At 43.7% G+C, this 8829-nt stretch overlaps 1 long non-coding RNA gene across 2 annotated transcripts; it reads left to right on the top strand.

Annotated features, from left to right (window-relative positions):
• The first annotated feature begins 2527 nt into the window (after positions 1 to 2527).
• Positions 2528 to 5051, top strand: LOC102379704. Of its 2 annotated transcripts, XR_324611.2 has the most exons (4): positions 2528 to 2710; positions 2986 to 3017; positions 3491 to 3603; positions 4515 to 5051. It is a non-coding gene; the product is annotated as an uncharacterized LOC102379704 (long non-coding RNA). The 2 variants fall into 2 exon arrangements; XR_003095637.1 differs by lacking the exon at positions 2986 to 3017.
• The last annotated feature ends 3778 nt before the right edge of the window (positions 5052 to 8829 follow it).

Below are 8829 nucleotides of genomic sequence, written 5' to 3'. Positions count from 1 at the left end.
TCTTATGGTAATTTATTTTCATTCTTTTGGCTACTGATAGGGAGACAGTACAGTCATGAGTGACTGGTGCCTCCTGAATCTGGGGGGCACCCGCAGAAGCTGCCGACAGCGGCAGCCCTGTCAGAGGGGGCACCGTCCTGCTGACAGCGTCAGTGTCAGCCGTTGGCGGGGGCACGTGTACCTCCGTGCATCCCCTACCAGTCGCTTTTGAGTACAGTTGTACTCTGTGCACAGCAAAGACCAAATTCTGCTCTCCTTTACACTGATAAGTCCTATTAGCTTTTGTGGAACTGCACACAAACAAACATTGGGACTGGGGTGCCTTATTTTAGTGCTGAGGAGTTGTGGGGTACTCTGAAAAATATACGCTCCATTGTTTAGAGTGCACTGCCACAGCACTATTATAGACTCACTACAACTGGATGAAATAAGCAACATGTATGTTTTTGTGATTAATTTCATGACAGTTATGGAGAGTGCCCATTTCAGGTCAGGACTAAGATGCACTGGCAGAGTCATTTGGATGCACAGGACTGCAATTGCAGAGGTTAATGCCAGACAGGAGCTAGCACAACTAGCAAAGGGATGCCAAAGAAACTTGCACAGAGCCAGTTCATATTATCCACACTTGGTTAGTTCTAGACAATGCTATTTTGGCAAATGAGGGACAGATCTGCAGCTGAAATAAATCAGTGCTGCTTCATTGACTTCAGTGGAGAGACACTGACTTACATCAGCTTAGATTCTAGCCCTTAATGTGGAAATGAATCGCATGCTGTGATTTGTATGATTATGCAGTGAATCACAGAAATGTCTTCACTGTGTTATCTCATGGCCCAAAAGACCTTAGAGGAAAATTCAGCCATCACCAGATGAGACAGAGCAGGTAGGGGATTTTTTGACACAACATTTTTAATTGCCTAATACTAATTCATTTGCACTGAAAGTGATCACAGAAAAGCTTCCGTTTGAATAAGCTTCCTATTTAAAAAATGCAAAAAGAGAAAGTTTTGAAATTGTCAGAGCATTCTGTTTTGATTGCTTTAAATACAAAAGTCCATTTTCTTTAGAAACTTACAAGAAAACAGGAGTTAAAATTGAAACACGCCACTTTGCTTGACTTAATATGAAATTGGTTTTGGAGTTCACTGGCAAAAATAGAAAAAGCTTGTCTAAACTCTTTCCCAATTATGCAGTTGTCCAATACAAGATATAATGCCAAAAAAAAATTGCCCCTGGATGGAAAAAGCATTTACCTCCCAGATGCTTAGGAGGTCTAAATTTATTCCACAATCTCCTTGCTATCCCCAACACACACACACACACACACACACTGCTTCCCAATATTGCCAATCAATCAGGAAGGAAGGAACAAATAACTTGGTGTTCTGAATGTTTAAAGTATTGAACTGCTACTTTGACTTCAGTGGACTGTTAAAAGTATTGACAGAGCAGCAGAAGTATTAAGAGAGAAACTACTATGGGGACTTTGCCACAGAAGCTTTTAATTTGCAGCACACTATTTAAAGAAAATGTCTGCTTCTCAGAGGATCCACTCAGATATCTGTGGGCTTGCAAAGTGGCAGCTACCCAGATCTCCCTTGGCTGTAAACAGCAGAAAATACTTTTACATTTACCTCCCACACACAGTCGGCTTTGCCTACGTTTGTCTTGTTCAGTTCCTCAAGGCAGTGCACTTCCAGGAACCATAAGTGAACCTCAGAAAACATAGTTCAAGTAAGCTCCCAAAATGTAGGAGCTTGATCCCAATTTTCCTTCCATTGGCTTGTTTGAAAAATGTGCAATACTAGAGAATGACAGGTAGACTAGTGATTTAGGCACTGGACTGAGATTCAGTTCTTGCTTCAATTCCGTCCTCTATTACACATTTCCCAGTGTGACCCTGGGCAATTCACTTAGGACCAGTTTCACAAAGGTGTTTACCCTGGATTTCAGTGGTAATGGAGGAATTAGTGGTGTAACTAGGGTGGGGGCAATAGGGCAGCCACCCTGGGCACCAACTTTCACTGACTTTGGAGTATGTGAAAAAAAGCAGATGCTGCTGGCCACCACATTTTCATTTGCTTTCATGATCACAAACTAGAAGTCATCACTTCTGCTTTGCCCCAGGTGCCCAGCTTTGTGCCTATACGGATGCTAAATATTGCTTCCCCTACCTCTTGACCCCTGCATATTACTAACTTTCCCCACTTACTCCATCTATTGGGCAGCTAAGTGGATTTAGGTGGCTACGGACCCTGACAGATGTTAATTTAAAGGCACAATGGGATCTGATGTGAGATCCCAATAAGCACACTTTTTGCCATGCCATATGTGCATGGTAGGAAGTCTGCAGGGGGAAAACAATCCCAGGCACTTCCTGCAGCACCAAGTAGCAGGTTTAGCTCTTAGGCTCCACACTTGGTACACTCCCACAGCTGGGAGCTCTGGTCAGCTGATAGAAGTTCCCTGTGCTTCTGCACATGGTGTGATCCCTGGTTAAGAGCCCTAATTGGGAGCTTCCAGCCTCTGGAGCATACTACATGGGAGTCTTGAAAGCTCCAGAGTGTTCCAGGTGGAGCAGAATCTGGCCTTAAATTCCTGCACTTCTGCTTATACTGTTAATACTTCTAAATGTCCAAATACTCTTTTCTATGTGCATCTGCAGTGTCCCTCAAAACAAGGCCCTGAACTCGGTTCAGGCCTCCAGGTAACTCTGGAATAGAAAAAATGCACAATAATTTGTTTTTGCTGTGTTCTCCTGTAGCCAGTCAAATTCTCATCTGAATAGTTCTGTGTTGGCATTTTAGTACTTGTTTTCATCTCTGGATAACTACTAGGAAAGGCAGAAGCCTGTGTAAATTAATATGCTAATATTAACTAAAATTTTTTGAAGTGCTCAAAAAGCAAATGTGTGAGTTGGCCTTCATTTTATTCTAACCATTTTGTTTTCCCTAAATATACCTACTGTTGCTCTGGGACCAGCCTCTGAGATGAGCTCCTCTAGATTTGCACAGGTATAAACTAAGATAGAATCGAGCCCTATGTGTCTCTCCATTTCTTTCCCTGCTCTCCCAGCTTGTCGCATACTGGTTTGTTTTGGGGTTTTTTTGTTTTTGGGGGGGAGGGGCTGGGCAGGTTCTTGTTTGTCACAAACTGGACACTAGGACTGCATCCAGATGAGTGTAGATGTTTGGTTCTCCACGGACAAATAGGAGAGGTGCACCTATGCCACACGCATTGTACCACCGCTACTTGTCCTTGGGACACACCCATGCCACACGTTTTGGCACATGGCAAGTTATCCCAGGGGCAGTAGTTGAGGCTGGGGCCAGTACTGTGCTGGCCCCAGCAGCCTTACCTGGGGGCCTCTCTCGGCTGTAGCTGCAGCAATCTCGTTGGGCAGAGCCTGGCTGGCAGACGCAGCACAGCTCCGGGTGGCCTGGCTCCACTTTTAATGGCATGCACTGCTCCATTTTTGTTCCAACAGTTTTTCTGACCACTGACTATCCAGGAATCAAAAAAACCCATGGAAAAAAAAAAACCCAGAGCAGCGCATGCATGGGCAGCATGCCTCCACAGTGCGGAGAACACCTGACTGTGGTAAGTAATGCTGCAGACATGTTTGCAGCGCCATATACCACACGGCACGCTCAGGCTCATCTGAACGTGCCCTTGGTGGCTCAATTTTCTGCTGTTTTGCATGTTGTACAGTCAACTGAAAAGCAAGTATAAAAGATATCCTTGCTGTGAGTGGAGATTAGGTTGTATTTCATAGCCACGCCTTCAACTAAAGGGAAACATTTGGGATCAACTAAGCCACAGATGGGGGCAATATGACTTTACATTCACTCTGTCATAGACTTTTGTTGGCCCAGTTACCCTTCAGTTGAATCGATTCCTGATTGTAAGGGCATAGAATGAACTGGCAGACTGTAATCCCCAGCACGCACGCACGCACGCACACGGTTTTCTACTTTCATTTTTTTCTCCTTGGTGAACTCTGCTAGGACCTCTGTTCCTTAAAACAGCTATAGAGCAAATCTAATCACTGAGTTTAGGGCAAGCAAATAACAACTAATTAATAACCCCTGAGAAAAAAAGTGAAAGTGGAATTCTCTAGATCAGCTGAGCCATAATGGCATTAATTTCATTAATTAAAAACTGATCTGGAATTTCTGTTTGACTGTGGGAGCAGCTGGGCTCACTAGAAGCTGGCAGGATGGCATTGCTTTATTAGTTAGACCTTTTCCTCCTCCCCTTGTTTTAATTAAATGAAGGCATTTGATACCAAAACCTTTTGACATCCCTCCCAGTCACCCACAGGTATGCTAGGAGGCTCATCCTGTTCACAGCATCACTGGCAGTTCCTGAGGGCTGGCTTTTGCCACAGTCAGCAGTAATGTATGTCACAAATTCAGAGAGTCTTTTGTTCTGATGATTGTACTCACTGCCTCAAGAAACTGCTCAGAAACTGGAAGGTATTGGCATGAATTTTTTTCCTTCTTTCCCAGCCACAGCTTCCAGGATCTCTCGAATTTATCTAAGGTGAATCAGCAGGGTAAAAAGCCAGAAGTGACAAGGATACATGAAAGGCTTGATCTTCAGTGATGACTTTTTGTCATTTTATTGAAAACAACTTTATATTTTTTATTCCTCTCTGCCTTCAAATCCTCATTCAAAACCTTTTCCTCTACAAAGCCTTTTAATAATGACCTCAGTGGTATCCCTACACCTCCAATTCAACCCAACACACCATGTGTTTGTTTGTGTCTGTGTGTCTGAGCTAGATGGTAAACTTTTGGGACCTGGACTGTGACCTAAGCAATCTTCTTACTGCTTATTGATTTAATTAACTCCACAGACTTCAGTGGAGTTATTACTCATTTACATTGTTTAGTAAGAGAGAAGAATCAGGCTGATGGCCTTGGGATGGCATACAAACATTTTCAAATATAACAGAATATTATCAGCACATAATGATGTTGTGCTCTGTAGACAATTAAGACTAACAAAGAGCATCTAATATAGAAAAGGGCCAAATAATCCCTGTGTAACTCCACTGAAATTAAATGCAGCTGCCCTAAAAATGAATTGAACCATTAATGACAATTATTACTGTGGAGTTTACCATCTCTACATAACTTGCCAGCGATTTTTCAAATATAATACACTACCACTAGTTCCATGTTATAAGTCCCATGTCTACATGGTAAATTTACTGTGCCGGGCATCAGCGGTCTCAAACATGCCAAGTTGTTGAATTAAAGCCTTACTTAATGGACAAGGCATATAAGCATATGCTTCATTTCAAGTGCATCTTTTCGTATCATTAGTATCCCATTCCTTTGCATTTCTGGTTTTGCTAAGACACAAATTTTAAATAAGCATCAAGCACCCAGTTCTCACCAGTTTTATATTAGTGTAAAACAAACAGGAGCTAGGCACTCTTTTTCTAAAAAGAGACCATCTGCGCCTGGTGTTAGGCAGGAATAGTTAACCATGAACAGCACTGTGCACAAGTAGACTCCACCTATGGAGTTACTTCTAACTATACTGGCAGATGAAAGAGGAGACACAGACCCTGCAGTCTTAGAGGCTTATGCAAATCCAGGTTCTCGACTTTGGAGGTTTCTCCCTCATTTTTCAATCTCACATAACCCTGAAATTAGAGAGAGCTGCATATCCTAAAGCAGTATTCTTAAGTGTTCAGTCAAATTTAGAAGTTCATGGATCTCCTTATTTCTAATTGATGTGACCTGTTTCTCTCTCTTGCTGGGAGTTTTGGAGAGGGTGACTGTGCTTCCTGCAAGCAAAGGCATTCAGATGTTAACAAGCGTATTTTGCCATATTATCAAGCAGCTCAGATAACACTGTGCAAGTCAGGTGACCAAACACAGACCCCAGAGACAAAGTGAAGAACCTTTGCTCATCCCAAAGACTGAACATTGTTTATCCAGGCGATTTGAGTATAAAGCCCATACATAAAAAAAACCCCAAAACAAAACAAAACCCTCTAAACGTTCTCCAGAATCAGTACTGGTTTGCATATGATTCACTAACAGAAATAAAGAGGCTAAACTCGTCAAGTCATTTCTTTCAGTGAATAATTCAACTGGAAATGAAATAGTCTTATATATGTAGCTTTGAAAGGCTTAAGGTGTGTACTTGTTTTTCTTTTTCTTCAGCCTACCCATTCTAAGTAACCCCATCAGTTGACTGTCAGCAGCCTAGATGCACTAGCATTCACCTCTGAAAAAAGGTCCAATCCTTGTCTAGTGGTTTGATTACCATCTCATGAAATCCAAATAATGTCTGGCTGCAGGAAAACTAAGACATAATCCCATCATCATCTTCTGTTACACTTTCACCTACAAAATATGCAGTGTGGTGGCATGTCTCTGCTTCACCAATGCGAAAATAATCACCAAAGTTCACAAACACCAGTACATAAGAGCTCATGTTCTCAGTGGGAAATGTCATATTGATCACTCTCACAGTGCTGAAAGAACAGATTGCACCCCCCCCCCCTTGAAAAGTGCAGTTTATCTAGAAAATTGACATCCTCACTCCACCAGCTTTCAAACATTCTGGCAAACCACAGTGCCCTACAACAGCTACTGGAGAAGTCTTGAAAGACTGTAGATCCAGTTTAAAGAAGCACAGCAGAAATTTAATAGCCAAATTCAGCTCTGACATGAATGGTCAGTCACCCCATTGACTTTAAATGTCAGGGCTGAAATTGCTCCTAGACTCTCGACTTTGGCCAGGCTGCAGTTGGAGTACTGCATCCAGTACTGGGTGCCACACTTCAAAAGGGATGCGGCCAGCCTGGAGAGAGTTCAGAGGAGGGCCACCTGCTTGGTGAGAGGGCAGCAGGACAGGCCCTACAAGGAGAGACTGAGGGACCTGAACCTGCTCAGCCTCAGGAAGAGGAGGCTGAAGGGGGGACCTGGTGGCTGCCTACAAGCTCATCAGGGGGGATCAACAGCAAATAGGTAGAGCCCTTTTCTCCCCAGCACCACCTGGGGTGACAAGGAACAATGGTAATAAGCTGATGGAGAATAGGTTTAGGTTAGAGATCAGAAGGCAATATTTTACAGTTAGGGTGGGCAAAATCTGGAACCAACTTCCCAGGGAAGTGGTCCTCGCCCCTACCTTGGGCAAATTCAAGAGGAGGTTGGACAATCATCTGTCTGGGGTCTTGTGAACCCAGCATTCATTCCTGCCTGTGGCAGGGGGTCAGGCTAGATGATCTGTTCAGGTCCCTCCTGACCCTAGCTACTATGATATACTTTTACAAAATGATTTATATATGCTTTGCCAAAATTAGGGACACTGGAAATGCTGGGCTAGATCAATGCCCCTGTAGTTCAATGTCCTGTATGAGCATCCAGGATCATATGCTTCGGAACAGAACCCCAGAGGATGAAACTATTGGCACCTATATATGTGCCCAATGCCTGCTCCAATGCATGCTAATTTGCACATTTCAGAGTAGACATGATTAATTGACTCTATTGGAATGTGTTAATTAACACGTTCCAGTAGCCTCAGCATCTCATATATTCAGCATCCCCATGCTTCAGAATGGTGGTAGGGGAACTTCTCTCCTCCAAAGTCTTCTCCCAGTATTCTTTCCTCCAAACTAAATAATCCTAGCTCTTTTAGCTTTTCCTCGTAAGTTTTGCTTCTGAGGCCCCTAATCATTTTTGTTGCTCTGTGCCAGACTATTTCCAATTTGTCTACATCCTTCTTGAAGTGTGGGGCCCAAAGCTGCACACAGTACTCCAGGGGATCATTCACCAGTGCTGAATAGAACAGAAGAATCACTTAACTTGATTTGCTAGTGGTACAACACAACCCAAGATGCTGTTGTCTTTTTTTTGCAACAAAAGCACACTGTTGTTCTAGGTGAGGCTTCACCAGTGCAAAGAGTGGGAGAATCACTTTCTTTGATTTGCAAATGAAACTTCTATTAATACATTCCAGTATGATATTATCCTTCTTTGAAAGAAGAGCATGCTGCTGGCTCATATTCAGCTTATGGCGTACTGTAACCCCCAGGTCCTTCTCTCCATTACTGAAGCCCAGCCAATCAAGTTCAAGACTCTGCACTTGCCCTTGTTCCATCTTATGTGATTGACTGTGGACCATTTTGTCTAGTCTATCAGGTCATTCCAGATTGCAGCCCTGCCCTTCAGAGTGTGTGCAACTCCATCCAACTTGGTGTCACCTGCAAATTTTCTAAGTATGCATTCAGTCCCATCATCCAAATCATAAGTGAAGATATTAGCCAATACTGGACTGAGGACAGACCCCTGAGGAACCCCACTTGATATTTCCTCCCAACTAGACACTGGGTGCATCTACATGAGACACTTTACTGCACCTTTGCCTAATTTACTGTGCACTATGGGCAGGTGTTTCCACAGTAAAAATGGCTAATCATGACGAAATATGATACCTGCAAATGCGGTAGTTAAAGCACAATAACTCACATGTAGATGTGTTCCAGCATGAACTTTAGTGCCGAGTTTGCCCTGCCACTAGGGGGCTGCCCTGAGCCCAGTCCCAGGGCTCCTGGATGGGTGCCTCTGGTACCCCAGGGCTGGGATGCTTTGTGGCAGCCCCTAGCTGCAGGCTATAAAAGCCACCAGCCATTTTTTGCCCTGGGGCGCACACACCAGGATCTTGAAGCACTTCAGGCTCCATGTGCTCCCCTGGACAGGACCCCAGCTGTTTCTGCCAGTCTTGTCCCCTAGCCAGAGTAGCTGTTTGGCCAGAAGTGAGTGTTGCAAAGGGCTGCAAAGAGATCCCCTCCCCCCC

This window comes from Alligator sinensis, unplaced genomic scaffold (assembly GCF_000455745.1).
Source record: "Alligator sinensis unplaced genomic scaffold, ASM45574v1 scaffold1355_1, whole genome shotgun sequence".
Taxonomy (NCBI): Eukaryota; Metazoa; Chordata; order Crocodylia; family Alligatoridae; genus Alligator; species Alligator sinensis.
Note: the sequence above shows the minus strand (reverse complement) of the source record. Positions and strands in the feature narration are given on the sequence as shown.